The sequence below is a fragment of the Protopterus annectens genome, chromosome 10.part0 (assembly GCF_019279795.1).
Source record: "Protopterus annectens isolate FY-2018-M chromosome 10.part0, PAN1.0, whole genome shotgun sequence".
NCBI lineage: Eukaryota > Metazoa > Chordata > Ceratodontiformes > Protopteridae > Protopterus > Protopterus annectens.
Window position 1 is genome coordinate 846,008,680 of NC_056744.1, and position 16,419 is coordinate 846,025,098.

Consider the following 16,419-nt stretch of genomic DNA (forward strand, 5'->3'; position numbering starts at 1 on the left):
AGCTATTATCAGTGTCTAGAGGCTGAGACGTATGGTACCAGGAATCATAATAGGGCCTACAAGGTGTCTATATTGAAACATAAAATGCTGAAAACAGTGAAAGATGTTTCATCGGCACATTTTCAACAAAAGCTGAAAATGTCGAAACCACAGAACAGTGATTTCTTTCCTAGGGAAAGAAATCGCTGTTCCAACCAAAAAAAAAAAAAAAACAAAACATTAAACACTTCCAAACACATACACACATACCCTAACCCTAATTGTACCCCCCCCAAAACCAGTAAGCAACTAAATACACATATGCACGTAACCCAACCATACATCTAACAGAAAAAAAAAACAGTAAATATTTTAAAACATATGCAATTACCTTAGCCCGCACCTTAAACTTAAGGTCAGTAACTCTTGCACATTTACATAAACAGTTCCAAACACATACACCCTTACCTTAACCCTAATTCTACCCCCCCAAAACAAAAGTAAACAGCTGAAAACACATACACACGTAACTCAACCATACATCTAATGCAAAATAAAAAACAGTAAACACTTTCATGCATATGCACTTACCTTAACCCACACCCTAACCCTAAGGTCAGTAACTGTTGCACATTCATGCTCAGGAGCTATACCGGACCGCACTACACTGCAGAACACGGCAAAGCAACAAAGCGATCAAGCGACTTCTTTCCCAGGGAAAGAATTCTCTGAACAGCCGCTTCGCTGTTTTGCCTGTTCGCTCTATATGTGTCGATGAAAATGCATTCAACAAAATGAATTTTCGTTGTTCTAATAGGAACCCACCTACAAGCTGGGTCATCATAGTGCTTGACAAAACCACAGTGATCTACTACTGAAGGCTGCCAATGGGACCTCCAGGTTTCAAAACCCTGTCACTAGAACCAACGGAGACACAGGCCTGGAGGGAGATGTTGAACTGACAGGAGAAGGCAGGGCAGGAAGATAAAGCACAGGCTTGCTACAATGACACAGGCACAGATGTGGTTGACATTGCATAAAACAATAACAAAAAAGAAAAAAAATAAAACAACAAACTTCAAATTAAAATGTAAAAGAGGGATAGTGGCAAAGAGATAGAGAGAAAAAAACGAGTAGCATGTAGAGAGAGAGAGAGAGAGAAAAGAAAAAAACACTAGTATCTTGTCCATATGTGATTATTAGTGTTACAGGTCCCTACAGGAGGGCTAAACATCTATTAAGAATGAAATATTGCAGGGGGCCATAATGATGACTAGGCAAAGAGTGTCGAATGTCCTTGTGCAAGGGTGCAGTAATATATACCAATAACCTTGTATGATGTTACTGTCAGTAATGTACTGGTGGGCTTCATTGGCCATGAATGCTGGGTGTGAGTGTATTTGTCTGGGTGTATCATGAGGGACAAGGACAATGAAAGGCCGTGTGAATATGGGCACACCAGGATCACTGTGCAAGTATGTTATACCACTGGCTGCCAAGACAGGGGTGTTAACATGGCCAACTACCAACATATAGATTCATAGGTGTTTACTAGGCTAACGACCACAAGGGTCTTTTTAAACCTAGTCATGCATCCTGAATTTCTGGCAAGTTCTGGTACCCTTGATAAGTTTAAGCAGGGACTTGGGAGATGTTTTAAACATTTACAAGCAGAGGCCTGGGAGGTAAACCATGTACAGGCTGCCTGTGTCCATTAGAGACAAAGGTGCCAAACTAAGGATGAATTTCATGTTCCCCATCGAGTTGTACAAGTTACGCTTGAACTGGGTTAGGAAGCAACTCTGCTTCACATGGATGGGGAGCCTGTTCCAGAGAAAGGGTAGTCTCTGGGATATATACCTGTCTCTCCACCAGGTCCTATTTATATCACAGGCAAGGTTTAAGTCATTAGAATGGGTAATTCTGGTACTGTTTGTTTTGTGGATATGCAGGAGGTCCATCAGAATGGGGTCTCACAATACCTTGTATGCCAAGCATAGATTTTCATTCAACAGCCTGTAGGAAACATAATATAGGGATAGGGCCTTGAGATGGTCTGCATAGGGCATGTTACTTATGCCCTGTATTCTTTTAATGAAGAACCTCTGTGGACGTTCCAATTGTTGGATATGCCTAGTTAGGTACATAACAAAGGGGGCACTGTACTCAATTATAGGTTTGATGAAGGGGGTTGGGAGGGTGGCCTTATGGTTAAGGTGTTCGCCTTAGAAACACAAGGTGCAGGGTTTGGTTCTCACAAGGGATAATTGGCTAAGCTTAAAATGGCTCACAAGGGCAGTTAGCTTAGTACAAACCTATGAATCTATGAAGGCTGAATGCAGTGAAACAATGACTTTCTTGGACCTAGATGCCATACTTTTGCTTATAAGTTGCACAAAATAGCATGATTTCTTTACTACTGTAGATATGTGATGGTCAAAGGCTAGATGACCCTGTATGCATGTCCCCAAGTTCCACCCTCTATGCATGTCCCCAAGTCCCTGACTACTGGGTCAGCTCTTAGTGGGGTGTTGTCAATATGATAGTTATCAGGGGTGGATAACTTCCCAAAGGAAACTATTATGCATTTCTTGGCATTTAGTTTTTAGTCCATGGCTCTGACACCAGTTGTTTGTCTGTGTCAGCCCTTCCTGGAGAGCTTTTGTGTTGGTAGGGGATACAGTGACAACTCCTAATTTGCATTCATCTGCAAATTTAGTCAGCCAGAGGCCATTGCCATTGGCACTGACTTCAGAGAAGTAAATGTCAAGAAGGAGCAGTCCCAGGATTGATCCTTGACGAACTCCACTTGTGACTGGCCTCTTTGTAGAGGTGGACCCCCCCCCATTATAACTTCCTGGGTCATGTCAGTGAGCCAACTGGCTACCATTGGGTTACACAGGGGTTTGTACCTAATATCTTGTGTTTGTCATCACTGCTGAAGTAGGGTATTGTGTTAAATGCCTTGGCCAGGTCAATGTAGGCAATGTGAACTTTTCTGCCATCATCCATTGCTTTGATGACCTTCTCAAAGAAGTGCTCCAGGCTGAGTGGGTATGACTTGCCTTTGATGAAACCAAATCAGTTTGAGTCCAGTGCCTGGAGGTTTTCTATGTCATTATTGATCATTTCCATGATGATTCATCCCATACCTTTGCATATGAGACTAGTGGGACGTATGGCTCTGTAGTTTCCAGGGTCTGTAGATGGCCCACCTTTGTGCAGATGGATGACTATTGCTGTTCTCCATTCATGAGACACAAAGCCTGTTTGAAGGCTACAGTTAAATAGCAGTTTCAGAGGGCCTGATAGGTCATATTTCATGCTATTTAGGAGACATCTTGGGATATTGTCTGGGCCCACTGATGCAGTGTTCTTGGATTTAGAGACAGCCCTAAGGACTTGTTGCCTAGTGATAGTAGGGGGAGTTATATTTGATGGTATTTCCTGAGGGAAGGTTGAAGGGGAGATGGGTAAATTTGGAGCTGAATTTATCAGCCAGTAAGTTTGCTATATCTTCTGGCTCAGTATATGTGGCTCCATTTACAATGTGCTCTGCACACAATTGTGAATTGCCCTTGAGGTTGTGGACATAAGTAAAGAATGCCTTGTGGTTGTCCTTGCCTTGGGAGACCAACATTTTTACACTGTCAAGTGGCTATTCCTGACATGGCTCACAGTCCGTGATCTGTGTTTTCCTATATTGAGGATACTGCGCACCATAGTCAATGCCCCAAGACATTGGTCTGTACAACTCCTCCCATTTAGGGCACCATCTAGAGTCTGTGCTGCTGCCTACAACTTCATTCTTGGGTGAGTTTGAGGTGGAAACACTCAGCATGTTTTTTTTTTTTTTTTTTGGTGGGGGGGGGGGTGGAAGGAACCTCGCAGCAACACAGCGAGAACATGCAAACTCCATACAGACACTGGCTTGAAGATAGGATCGAACCTTGTACCTTGTATATGGGAGGTGAAGACTTTAACCATTATACCAACTGGTCCAAGTGTGCAGCAACTCTAATGTAAGCTGAAATTCAATACTGGACTGGTATTTGGTGGGGTGATGTATGTCCAATGCAGGGTGATGTATACCTTGCTTGTTGTAGGAGCTCATGATCTGTGGAAATCAGCTTTGCATATCCAGCACTGTGTGACAGGGGTCATGATGCAAGCGCACGCCACAAAAGGCATATGTTCACAAATGGAGAATACATGGATCCCACAGACATGTAATGTGTGCTTGTCAGGTATCATGACAGTGTATATGTGGAAGGTGTGGCAAGCAGTACGGACTGGTGTCTCTTATGGGTGTTGCAGTTGCCTCCACATAGTTATAAAATTGGGTAATATACGGCTGCCATCATATGCAGAACTTGTCTAAAGTATGCCAGCAATTAATTTAACCCTGCATCTGGAGAGACACTCCATCTGCCACTGAAAGAGGAGCTTATTCTCCTTTATCTGTTCAGGACCTGAAAAACAGGAACAAAAAAGAAAATCATTGTGGATTATATGTCCTAGAAGGACCCTTTTCACTAAGTGTAAAATGTAGTGCAGAGGTCTGTTATGCATACTTACTGTACATCTTAGTGCATTAGTTCTAACATCTTCTTCCTATTGGCATACAAGGTCAAGGTGCACATTTTAAAGTCACTGTAGCAGTGCTTGCATTGCTCACCAGAGCTGATGATACCAGCAGTAATCAACAGGGCAAGACTATGCCAGCCATCCAGCTTATATGGGAATACTCATAAAAGTCCACTATCAGGCTCTCTTGATGGTGTCTACACATAAGGTAGAGAGATATTTTTAACTCCTTAGAGCACCACCTGAGAGTCCTGTTACCCTCAATGCCTTTAGATATGATAGCTATTTATCAGGTCACAATCAAGAGCAATATGATAGCTGTCTCATATCCATGGATGTTGCTGCTTCTGTCCACATATGACATGCAACAGTGGGTACTTGTTTTGTATGCCATGTCCTGTTGCCACCATAATATAGTGTGAATATACACAGTGTTTGGGTGTAAAATGTAGAATTTACTTAGTGTAACGACAGCACAGTTCCCACATATGTGTCCATTCCTGAACTTCATCACATCTATAGGCTGTAATGATACAATAGTTTTAACCATATTCTTGTCTGAGTCATTGATTCAACCATGAATGCATATTCCACGTCATAGGTCCTCTTGTAAGCAATTAATGCAGGATGAGCCTCATTGCACAGCCTTGGTCATGTACACTCTGTGGAAAAAGTGTTCTTCAGAGACATTTGCTGTAAAAAGGTTCACTAATATAATGGCCACACTAAGAGCCTCACAGTTGCATGATAAAATCAACCGTTGCCTTTAATTTGCTTATAGAGCTGTGGACTTTGATACTGAACAAACAAGTATCATAGAACACCTATACTTGAACAAACTTAACATTTTCTTCATTTATCAACAGTATATGTGACGTAAGTGAATGGAGAGTACTGCCTGCAATTGTCAGTTAATGTTTTGTACATGTGCTGTAGGTGATTGGTATTTGTTGGCCTCCGTGATACTGCTTTGTAGAAGGGATTTGCCCCTACAGGTTGAGCTGACAGCAAGTGGCTTTTGTCTAGAGGATATCAACACAAGCAGGGATATGATACATGGTACAACAGTTGTATGTGTTGTAAATTATGATTAGAAGGGCACATGAGAAGTTTTGATATATGGTGAAGCACCTGGGACGCATAGGCCCTGTTTGTAGGCTTAGGACTTTGTGTGATCTACTTATTGCTGATATCTACTTGTTATGTGGTCTGCATGACTGAATGTAACTGCAATATGCTGCCATTTATCTTGTGGTGTACTCTTAAAAAAAAGGATCTGTTTGAAGAGAGGACATTAATCAGTGTGACTTTTTTTGTATATATGTTTGTCTGATGAAGGGTCATTCACAACATAGCAATATTTTTTGCCATTAGGTTTGAATTTGTATCCTGAATCTACTACAAATGAGTGCATGTGTGTGTGTGTGTGTGTGTGTGTGTGTGTGTGTGTGTGTGTGTGTGTGTGTGAGTGTGTGTGTATGTGTACGCACCTTGGTAGTCTAGGGGAAGAGGGCCTAAACTACCACTGAATAAATTCACTGACCTATTAGTACTCCACCTGGGTTGCAGCAAACAGAAACATTGTGTACGCTGCATGATTAATTTGGGTGAGGATGACTATAAGCCTTATGTAGCATTTATGAGTGCCTCTAATTAACTCTGTACCATAGTGCTAAATGTCTGGATTGGGACTGTGTATATGTGGTGTGTGTGGTGGGGGGTGTTGAGCCTCCACACATACCTACATAAGAAGCCCTAAGTAGATAATACTAGGCAATCACAATGACAATCTGATAGATGACCTGCCATTGGCCGAAGCCTACTTTTGGGCTGCGCACATAATGAGGACAGGGAACATTTACCAGTTACATATTGAGAGGGTGATTGACAAGCAATAACAATTAACCATACTGCTTCAGCATGTTGAACTTGCACAGTTCAGGGGACAGACAAAGTGCATAGAAGCACACTCTTGAACCCATACACACTTTGAGTGGAGGCAGTATATCTGCTGCTGTGAACCATATAAACATAGAACATGACATGCTCCATATATCCATCTGCTTTTGCACAGTCTCCATGGCAGGGTAGTGGTTACTCCTGCTGTATCTCACAGCAACACCTAATACCATCCTATACTAACTACTGCTAAAGAGCTGGCAAATATACAGGTGGCTTGTGACTTGCCATAAGATCATTGGACATATTCATGTGGCACTGCGATATGGGAAGAATATGTGTAACATTCCCAGAGCTTAAATGTATATAGCTTTAAATCCTAAGGTGGACATTCCTGACATGGGGTGAAAGTAAAAGTTCTCCCAGACAGAGGATGACATTTTGCTGCACATTCTTCCTCAGCATGTGTAGCACATGTTTTGGAAGGTTACAGTAGACCAAGACTTTTGGAAGTATGTCTTGTGGGAGCTTGTGGGGCAAGTGAATGCAGTTGGTAGCCACAATAATACACATGAGCAAGCTCAGAGATTGGTCACTGACATGATAGTTCATGCAGGCCCCAAGGCAGCATACCTGGCACAGGAGCAAAGGCCCTTGAGTGGGCTCCACCAACCAAAGATACCATTAACTGACATGGAAGAGCTCCTGGTGTCTCTATTTAGGGGACATGACAGCTCACTTAATCATAGTGGAAACCTTGATGTTGCAGCAGACTGCACAGAGCACCTTGTGTGTCAGTTTGAGATACCTCAGCTGGATATTACCTAACAAGTTGGGCAATTTGTCGCATGACTCAGAGACACATAACTAATGAGCATAGATTATATTTTGATACAGATACAGCAGCTGCAGTGATATTCTGTCCAATGTATGTTGACTTAGATTTTGCATGGCACTCTATTATAGGGGTATATCAACAGTGGGCTATGGATGCTGGTGAAGGGTGCATACATGTACTTTGGTATGCTTATATATTTTCATAGGTGCTGCATTGTCAGATACCTCTACCATGGATATAGGCATGCCTGGCCATCAGTAGCCAATCTGAGCCTGATAGTGATGACAGCCACATCCTGGCAAAGTGGAAGGTCACAGTGTTGGTGTTGGATATGGATAATGTGATGACCATTTCTCCTTTCCCTTACAAAGATGCAACTTCTGTGCCTCTGCAACTCACCTCTTGGTCCCAGGATGCTACAGAAGGAAAGAAGTTGGCAGACAGATTGGTAGAGGAAGCGTCCCCTTCTCCAGCAGCAGAGGCATTCTTGGTTGCAATTAACTGCAATGAATGTAAGGAGAGCAGGAGGGATCAACATATAAGTGACTGGCAGTGCCAGGCTAAATGGCCCCCTGTGCTGAAAACCTCCATGGCCACCAATCAACATATGTGTAGGGCCATTTTGTTTACTGTGTCATGCTAATGATCAGAATTACGTACATACTCTGATATTTAGGCAGTAGGAAATAGGTTTCTGTCTGTATATATAAATCAAATCAAGTTGTAGGCCATGAATATGTACATGACAATGTGCACGGAAGACTGCCAGTATCCATTATACATCACATGTTCTGTATAAATAAGCAGAATTATTGAAAATATATATTGATAACGTGTGTATAACAGACTAACATGAATGCTTTTGGAACTCTCTATAATCAGACAGTTTTATCATTTGCTTTATGTGACTCAATAAGTTAGGCCCTGGCCTTTGATTCATTGTAATTCTGTCACTGTAGACTTGAGTCTTTACTTGGTTCTTTATATTATTTTTTCAGAATTAAGACTGCAGAAGTAAATATGCTGCTGTTAGAGAACTGAGTAATTAAACTAGTCAGAGTCAGTTGGATTTTATGTGTCACCGTTGTAGGTCCAGTATGCTGCTCACAGTAGTGACACAGTTCAATTATTCAACAGTATTTTGGGGACAGTATTGTAATGCTGTACATAATTCATGCATCTGTTTCAGCATGTCTTCAGTGCAGCCTTATTATTTGATTGTTTGCTACAAAATGTTAGTTTGCTGTGAATTGTTTTCTGTAGTGATACTACAATTTCAGTTATTCAGCAACATTTGTCAGATAATACCATACTTCTCTAAATAGCAATAGCATTATTTAATAATAGTAATAGAGATTTGCAGCAGTGGAGATGTGCACTTCCTTAAGTTAGCTACACAACATATATATGCAACCAATATTTACTGACATTTGATTACTGGGAAAGTCCAACTATGTAGGTGTGCATTTTCAACTGCAATGAAGGGAGAAAAGCTCCAAAGTATTACAAAACATTTTAAGAACAATCATTTTACAGTCTTCAAAAATAATACAAAACATCTACTATTTAAATAATTATACTAAAGTAGACATAATGCGAAAACTTTGGTTAATAATAAATATAACTTGGCTTATTGTATGAGGGAGGCCTGTTGTGTGGATGTATAGAGGGTGTTGGTGAGAATTTTAAAGAGGATGGGGCCAAGGATAGACCTTTGTGGTATACCAGTGATGGCTAGGAGGTATGGAGAGATAGTGGAGTGCCATTTTACTGAATGATATCTATGGGCCAGGTAGTGTTTCAACCATAGAAGGGTGGGCTGTGACCTAGTGAGGACATTTGAAGTAGAAGTTTGCTGTGACAAACTAGACAAGTCTAGAAATAAGGAAGAGACTAGTTTGCCATTACCTCTAGCTTTATTGACAGTATTTACAAAAGTTAAAAGTGCAGTATTAGTACTACGGGAGGGATAGAAACCGTGTTGTATCAGGGATAGAAGTACTTCCTGCAAGAGATAATTTAGAAATTGCTTTTGAATACGTTTTTCAAGTATTGAGCCTCAATCCTCACCACTAACACCAGTGAGGGACTTGCACATTGGGAGGATGACAAGTACACACACAGTAAATTACAATTTCCCTTAAGAGCACACAGAGATCACAGTCAGTCTGGGGCTGGTTTCTCCCTCTCTTTCCGGATCCCAAGTAAGACTACTCACTGACACAGCTATAGGGTTCAGATCTCAGCTAAGTGGTCAAGCCAAAACCTCCAGCACCCTCTCTGTCCAACCAGTGCTTAATGTCCCTGCCCAAGTAGCTCACTCACACACACACACACACACACACACACACACACACACACACACACACACACACACACACGCACACACACACACACACACACACACACACACACACACACACACACACACACACACACACACACACACACACACACACACACTTTGGGATTTGATTTATATACAAACATACAGACACTCCTGGTGAAGGCTGGCACAGGTTCACTAGCTATGCCCCCTTCTGCCTAGACTATAAGGTAGTACCAGCTGCCACCTACCACTCTTATCATCTACCATAATGCCCTTACCAAAGGGTGACCAATCCTACTGTGTGATGTTACTATTATCTAAATGGTAAGTGTGTCCAAGGCTAAGGCTATTTAGGAGTGGCCTATACAGTGTTACCAAATACATATGTAAGTACTCTAAGTGCTTAAATATCTCTAACAAACTGGCCACAATTAAAAGGTTTAAATATATTTAATAATAAATAGTAACAGAACAAGACAATACTCAGCAACTCAATACAGTGACAACACAGTTCATAATCACAGGAAATACTTTAAAACAACATTGCAGGACAGTCTCACATAAATATAGAAAACAGCTAGACTAAACTTACTATATTCCTATCTATCTCTAAGAGAAATACTATGATCTAAGTCTTACTTACAGAGCAAGGCAAGTGCTGGTGAGATGTTTACAGGTCCAGAGACAAATACAAAATACACAGACTTTCTCTGAGAGATAGTTCTTAAATTACTATCAAACACTTCTGTTGGGTTATCTCTGATTACATCATTCTTGTCACCTCTGCATAAGTTCCCAGGCTAACAGGAACGTAAAATTTAACATGTCTGTGATAAATACTTATCTCTCAGATGTACAGTTGCTAGGAAGTCAGAGAGCAATACAAAAACACTTTACATATGAAACCTAGTAATTATCTCTGTCTCAAGGCAATAGAAACAAACCCTAGCTGTAGACATTCTGTCTCTTTGCTGAGATAAACTAACTTCATAGCATATCGTAAAACTCTACTTATTTTCTTAGAGTTTGCAAGTTAACTCTGTATATTCCAGCCTTTACCATCAACACATACATTTGCATAGGCATGTAGTTTATGCACATTTCTGCTCTTTTCCAGCAGGGTGCACTGTGGTTACATCCTTGAAGCTCAGTACAGAACATATAGTTTTCTTACATTTCTAAGGCAAGCCTACAAATCATATTACTATTCACAAATGACATAAAATTATTTACAAAATTCTAACTGGCTGGGCTGGCAGCCTTCACAATTCCCCCCCCCCCTCTTGAAAACTCAAGCTAGTTTTTCAAGTGACCCTTGAGAACATTGCTTGAGAGGATTGAGCCTATTTGGGAATATCTTAGCCCATTCCCTGTCTTGACATCGCATCTGCGTTGGCATTGCTAACCCCGCTGTTTTGCTGCACTGTCATATATGCTTACAACTTTAGTCTCCACCTTACCAAGTTGACATTTTTGCTGGCTGGCTCAATATAAACATGTTAAGTGACTGTGATCTGTAACTACAGTGAATTTTCTTCCATACAGATAAGGCTGAAGTTTATGCAGTGCCCACACTATGGCTAGACATTCCTTTTCTACATTTGCATATCAATCCTCCCTGGGTTGGAGCCTACAACTAAGATAAATCACTGGGTGCTCTTCTCCCTCTGAAGAAATCTAGCTAAGTACAGCCCCCACCTCATGGTTCGAAGCATCCACCTGCACAACACATTCTTTGCTGTAATCTGGACTAACTAACACCGGGGGTCCTCCCAATGCTCCTTTAAGCTTCTGGAATGCCTGCTCACATGCTGGGATCCACACTACCTTGTCTGGCCTGTTTTTCCTTGTCAAGTCTGTGAGGGGAGCAGCTATGGTACTATAATTGGGGATGACCATTCTGTAGTACTCTGCGGTCCCTAAAAATGCCGTCCCCTGCTTTTCGGTAACAGGTGCAGGCCATGCCTAAATGGCTTCTACTTTTTCAGGTTCTAGCCTGATCTTACCACTTCCCACTCTATGCCCCAGGTAGGAGACCTCTACCATACCCACCTGACATTTGCTGGGCTTAATGGTCAACCCTGCTCTCTGTAGTCTGTCCAGCACATCCCTGACATGCTAAAGGTGCTCTTGCCAGGAATGGCTGTAGTTGGCAATATCATCTAGGTAAGCAAGGACAAAATCTCCTGCTAGGATATGATCTACCAGTCTCTGGAAAGTTGCTGGATATTTTTCATCCCAAAGGGCATCTTTGTGAACTCATACAAGCCAAAAAGAGTCACAAAAGCTGACCTCTCTCTAGCACTGGGAGTCAAGGGCATCTGCCAGTAACCCTTGGTAAGATCAGTGGTGGAAAGATACTTAACCGCACCCAGCTACTCTGGGGCTTCATCTGTTCTAGGCATGGGGTAAGCATCTGACTCTGTGTAACTATTTAATTTACTGTAATCCACGCAGAACCTGGTGCTGCCATCCTGCTTTGGTACCAGCGCCACTGGGACTCTGGTCTCCTGAATTACCCCTAGTTCCAACATTTTCTGTATCTCTTCCCTCAGAGTCTGTTTGATTCTCTCAGGCACCCTATAAGGGGCCTGCTTAATAGGCCTTTGGGGTCCTGCATCTAAATAGTTCTACACCAGGTGGTTGCACCCTGGTTTCCCAGTGATCATGTCCCCAAACTCATAAGTTCATAGGTTCATAGGTAGGTACTAGGCTATTGGCCCTAGGGCCTATACAAGCCTAGCCAAAAATGTACCCTGGCTTTCGCCACCCAAGAAAATTATTTTCCTGTGTCCCTGTTGAGCAGTGCCGCAGAAGTGATCCCTGGGGTCAATTTCCTATTTCCCTTCCAATCATCAAGATTTTTCTTGAAGAGTGCTAATGAGGAGCTCTGTTTGACATAGATAGGTAGTCTGTTCCAGAGTATGGGAAGTCTCTGGGACAGGAATCTATCCCTCCAGCATGTTCTGTTTATTGTGGTGACAAGGTTTAGGTCCCTAGAGCATGTAGCTCGGAGGGATTGGGATTTCTGTAAGTGGAGCATGTCCAACAGTTCTGGGTTTGACATAGCTTTGTATGTTAGGTATAGATCGCCTCTGAGTAGGCAGTATGCAACAGAGTAAAGCTAGAGTTTTTGAGACGGTCTGCGTATGGCATCTGTTTGAGGCCAGTAATCCTCTTTGTGAGGTATTTCTGTGGTCTTTCCAGTTGTTGTAAATGTCTTGTGAGGTACATACCAAAAGGGGCGTTGTACTCTATAATGGGTCTAATGAGTGATGAGTAGAGGGGAACAATGACCTCTTTTTTTCTGAATGAGAAACCTTTTGTGATGAGGTGAGCCACGTAGAAGGATTTCCTGACCACTGTGGTGATGTGATTATCAAATGAAAGACTACTGTCCACCTGTGTCCTAAGGTCTCATCACATTTTTGACGTTAAGTAGACTACCAGCTATGTGGTAGTTCATGTCTACAGAGTTTTTACCCAAAGGGATGACAATACACTTTTTGGCATTGAGCTTCAGGCCATGGCTTTGACACCAGGCATCTGTCTCAGTGAGGCCCTTTTGTGGTATGTCCACATCATTAGGAGTTTTGATTATGGCTCCTAGTTTGCAGTCATCTGCAAACTTTGTTAGCCAAAGACCTTCTGTGTTAGCCTGTACTTCAGAGAAGTATATACCAAACAGAAGAGGACCCAGGACTGAACCCTGTGGTACTCCACTTGTCATTGGTCTGAAGTCGGATTTGGAGTCTGCTACTTTCACAGTGTGGGTTCTGTCCATGAGCCAGTTGGCAACCCATCTTGTGACATAAGGATTTATACCTAGTTTAGTGAGCTTATCTATAATTCCAGAGTGGGGGATGGTATTGAAAGCATTGGCGAGATCTAGATAAGCTGGGTGAACCACCTTAACCTCATCTATGGCTTTGGTGTCTGCTTCAAAGAAGTCAATCAGGTTTAAGAGACATGATCTGCCTTTTACAAATCCGAACTGGTTAGGGTCCAGAGTTTGGAGATTACCAATGTTTTTGTTTATGAGTTCCATGATGATACATTCCTTGGCCTTGCAGACCAGGCTCGTCAGGCTAATGGGGTGGTAGTTCCCGGGGTCGTCGTGGCTCCCCCTTTGTGGAGTGGGATAACCGTCACAGTGCGCCATTCAGTGGGAACAAAGACTGGGGTGAGGCTATGATTGAACATGGTACTTAGGTAGGGTGCCAGTTCATTCTGTAGTTCGTGTAGAATGCAGCCTGGGATATTGTCAGGTCCCATGGATGCTGTGTTCTTGGCTTTGGACAGTGTTTTTTTTTTAAATGTGCAGCCGTGATTACAGGAACTTTGCATTCTTCCGGTATAGAGATGGGCCCTCTAGGGGGAGAGAGGGGGGGGCAAAGTTAGCACTGAACCTATCTGCCAGGATGTTGGCAATATCAGTTGGTTCTGTATATTTAGTGCCATTGTGCTGTTACTCAGAGCAGATCTGAGTGTTGCCATTGAGATTCTTGACATAGCTATAGAATGCTTTGTGGTTGTCTTTAGAGTCAGTGGCAATTTTGTTTTCGTAACTAGTTTGGAGGATTTTATGAGGGGATCTCAGCTTCTTGCTGAGGTTGACCAGGGAGTTCGTCCAGTCATGGGATTTTACTCTTTTTTGCAAAAGTTTCTTTCTTCTGTTGTAGAGTTTGTTTATGGCAGAGGACCACCAGATTGGCTTCCTTTTTTTGGAGGATAGCATCTTGGTTCTATTAGGGATAGCATGATCCATGCATTCGTGTAAGTGCTTATAAAGTGCATTTGTGTAGGATTCAGCAGTCGTACCTCTGTTGTCCATCTGCATGGGTGTCATGGTTTGCCACTTCTGTCTTAAGAAGTGTGAAGTTGGCTTTGGAGAAGTTTTTTATGGTGGTTTCCCTAATTGGGGGTGGGGGCGGGATGTGGATGTCTAGGGTGATTAGCTTGTGGTCGGATCTGACCAACGAGAAATTCACCTCTGGTGTGGAACACTGGTTGCCCATGTTGGTAATGACCAGGTCTAGGATATTGCTGCCCCTGGTGGGGGTGTGAATAAGTTGATCCAAGGTGCTGGAATTTATGAATTCCAGAAAACGTTGAGCAAAAGAGTTGGTACATGAGTAGTTTTCCCAGTTAATGGTGGGGTAGTTGAAGTCGCCCATTATTAGGGTGTTTAGCTTACCCTAATAATTTCCAGTGTATCAAGAAATGAGGAGTGGGAATCCTGGGGCATGGTGGGGGGTCTGTAGCAAGCTACAATTTGGATTGCGGTCTTTCCCAGAGTTAGTTGCATTTGGATAATCTCGGATGCATTATGCTGTGCAACTAGCCTGGAGGTGTGGATATCCTTAATGAATATTGACACTCCTCCACCTTTAGTGCTTCGTTCTGGGTTAGGTGGCCAAAAGGTGTGGTATGAATTATAGTCTGGTAATGCATGGGTGCTCTCTGGAGCTTTGAACCAGGTCTCTGTCATTGCAAAGATGTTGATGTTCTCCATTTTAGGGAGTGCCTCGAGTGAGTGCATTTTGAGGTTTAGACTTCTAGCATTGAGTAGCATTACCCTCAGATTTTGCTTGCTTGTACCTGTTACGGTGGTGAATTTGTCACTTGAACCATGCCTAAAAAGGCACTATAGGGGTTTCAAGAGCCATAGCTAGTATCCGTAATCCCAAGGGCAACAGGTGCAGGCCATCTCTGGCAAAGCATCGTGGTCTGTCGATCATGTCATCCCAGGCAGACAAATACTGGATCCCCTTAGAATGACACCAGAAGCTTAACCAATTGTTGAAGTCAATCATTTTGTCCTTGTACTGTGGTATCATTCTGGGTGATGGCAGGATGCTACTCAGGGCTAGGGTCATATCTGCCTGGGCTACAAGATTGGATAGCTCCTCCATGTCTCTTTTCATGTAGTCCAGGGAGGTACATCTCAGGTCATTCACACCAACATGGACAATGACAGTGTTATATTTGTACTTGTTGTGGAGTGACCTGAGTGCGTGCATTATGTGGCAGATCCTGGCACCTGTCAGGCAGCTGACAGTAACCTTCTCCTTGTTTAGCCTGGTGAGTGAACATCAGTGTGCCTGACTATAGTGTCACCTATGAATAGAGTGTTGGGTACATTGTTAGCATTTCTGCTTTGGTGGTCCCTGATGCATGGGAAAGGTTTTTATTGAGAGCCTCCACGAATGTAGGTGCATGGTTTGTGTTTCTATGTGTGTGTTTTGGTGGTGTAGGTTTTGAGGGACTATGTGATGAGTGTGGTGTGGTGCAAGTATTTACCTTCTCCTCTTGACTGTCCTGTCCAGTCTTGGATGAAGAGAGCTTTGCTTCCAGTTTGGCTATATAAATGCATCTCTCAAGGTTGTAGTGTTGGGTGGTAGGAGGAGAGGGTTGTCTGTGTACATGAGGCAATTGCTGCATTGCCCCAAGATGCCCAGATTCATCAAGTAGACAAGATATATCAGTTGGTAGTCACAATAATACACATGAGCAAGCTCAAAGATGGGTCACTGACATGATAGTTCATGCAGGCCCCAAGGCAGCATACCTGGCACATCAGCAAAGGCCCTTCAGTGGGCTCCACCAACCAAAGATACCATTAACTGACATGGAAGAGCTCCTGGTGTCTCTATTTAGGGGACATGACAGCTCACTTAATCATAGTGGAAACCTTGATGTTGCAGCAGACTGCACAGAGCACCTTGTGTGTCAGTTTGAGATACCTCAGCTGGATATTACCTAACAAGTTGGGCAATTTGTCGCA